This window comes from Alligator sinensis, unplaced genomic scaffold, assembly GCF_000455745.1.
Source record: "Alligator sinensis unplaced genomic scaffold, ASM45574v1 scaffold991_1, whole genome shotgun sequence".
Lineage (NCBI taxonomy): Eukaryota > Metazoa > Chordata > Crocodylia > Alligatoridae > Alligator > Alligator sinensis.
In genome coordinates this window covers 61,050-63,477 of record NW_005842335.1, presented here as the reverse complement: position 1 = coordinate 63,477, position 2,428 = coordinate 61,050, and positions in this window count along the sequence as shown.

Genomic DNA, 2,428 nt, shown 5'->3' with positions numbered 1-2,428 from the left:
AGAGCATCCCCCGGCCATTTCTGTGTGGTGTGCTGGCTGCATCCTGGTGTCTGGGGGGGCAAAGTGTCTCTTCCGTCAGGACTGAGGGTGAATCCTCTGAGCGGTGACAATGGCTGGGGCTAAGGAGAGGGCTGCAGGGCAGAGTGCTGGAGCTTCTCTTCTCCCTGCCTCAGCATTTCCTCTCTCTTTTTTTATACCTTTTCTTTTTCTATTCTCAGAGCTCACTTCTCTTGTCACTAGCATGGGTATTTTGGGCACGGCAGGGTCCCTCCAGCAAGGTGCCCAAGCCTCTTCTATAGGGGGCCAAATGCCCTCGACTCCTTGACATCACTGAGGTGCCTTGGCCCCTTGCAGGAAGGGCTTGGGCTCATCCAGACTCAGGGCCCGTGTGCTACCATTTCCACCCCGGTCCCAGTGCAGGGTGAGGGCTGTGGATCAGCTCTTCCCCCAGAGCAAGTATTGCCAAATATTGCCTTCTCCTTCCTAGAGGACCCGACTCGCGCTGATCTCATCTGAGCAGACTGACGGCCCCTTTCACCTTTCATCTTCTGTGTCATGAGAGCCTAATCCCGAAAGGTGCAGAGCACCCACAGCCCTCCTCAGGGCAGCGGCAGGTGCTCAGCACCTCCTTGGATCTGTCCCATTTTGGTCCCAGATCAGCACAATGAAGCTGCCCATTCTGAAGTGCCATATGACTCAGTGACACGCATGCCCCCGGATATGGACTGTGCTGACCTGGGGCCTGTGGGCCACATCCAGCATCAATTCCACCCCACCCCTGCATCCCTGTCACCCAACTGGAGTGACACCTGGGTGCGGTTTGACCCACGGGCTATAAAGTTCCCCTCCTCTTCTGTGCTAAATGGCCCGTCTCCAGTGGTGCTGGGGCAGAGGAGGGGAAAAGAGGCAGGGAAAGCCCCGCAGAGCCCACAGCCAGAAGCAAAGTCAAGCCCCCAGTCAGTGTAAGGGTCGGCTGAGTCTTCCCGCACCTTGCTGTTGCACGTGCAGGGGAGTCTGCAGGGGCAGAGCGTCCCAGATGGCCCCGTCAGTCTTCTCCCCGTGGGGGTTGGCCAACATGGATGTAGCTGTCTGTGTGCAATCCACGGCCATAACCGTGTTGCACCCGTGCTGCTCGCTGACAGCGCCCGCGGCCTTGCCTTTCCCCAGCAGGGGTTGGCCCCTGGGTGTATTGCCCCCTTTGGCCCTGCCTGGCTGTTCCCCACTGCTGCGTTCCCCAACTTCCCTTGGCGTCCGCAGGATGTGCGTGCTCCGGGGAGGCAGCTCAGGCCCCTGAATCTCCACTGCCGCTTCCAGGGGATTGAGTGCCTGTCCGGCAGGGAAAGGACACCCCGTCTCTTCTCCGTCCCAGGCAATCACTCGGAAGCAGACGGGTGGCAGTGCTGGGTCAGACTCTTCATGTTTTCCAGTCACTCCTGTGCTGCCACCGCTGCTGTGACAGGCGGCACGTGCCCATCAGTGGCTGGGCGTCTGGGATGGTTTAGGAACCACAAAGCCTGTCTCCATGCGGGGGCCTGGTCTAGATGACCCCCGAAGCCCCTTCCCACCCTGTAGGTCTGTGTAGCTCCTGTCACTTAGCAAGCAACATGCACTGCAGTTAGATCACAGCTGCTATCAGAAAAGCCAACCTAGGTATTTCTTATTAGGGCTGGCAGAGGCCTCTTCTTGCCATAGAGACTCTGCGTAGCATGGCTGGAAAACGCTTCACTCCATAGGTCCTCTTGGACCTTAGGTCCCAAGCAGCAAATGCCCACGCCAGGGGGTCTTTCCTGTAGCATGGAGGCAGACGCTTGGTGATGCGGCACCTCGCGCAGAAAGCAAATGGAAACGTGGCCTGCAGAACAGGCCCTTCACGTGTCCCGTTCAGAGCGCCGTGTCCATACTGTGCTGCTCGCTGGCAGGGACACCCCGGCGGTTGTGAATGAAATGATTGTGAGAGGGTCATTGCAGACCTCCTGGCTGCAAATCTAACTGGGGATGCTGCGGCTTTTTAAGACTGTCCCGCATTGGCTTGTATGTGGATACGTCCTCTGGCTACACAAGCTGTCACCTGTTCCTAGAGCATCTACCGCTGACGCTGTCTCCTAGTCTGTGCTTCACGACTTGAGGTTTGCCAGATGCAACCCTCGGTTTCTTATTTCTCCTCTTTAACTGAACCCCTGGCCATGACTTTGACGATGTATTGGCTAGCTCTTTTCCTTCTGTTAATTCAGTCTCTGAGTTTAATTGCAACGACCCGAGAAATTTTTGGTTTTTTGATGTTTCATTTTTTTTTTTTTAATTTTAATTGTTGTTTTGTTATACAAAACAGAAGCAATCCCCATTGTATTCAGAGCTGTGACTCCCAGTTCCGGTGACATGTACTCGATGGATTTGTCCCATTTGTTTCTTGGCAATGTTCAGAAATATA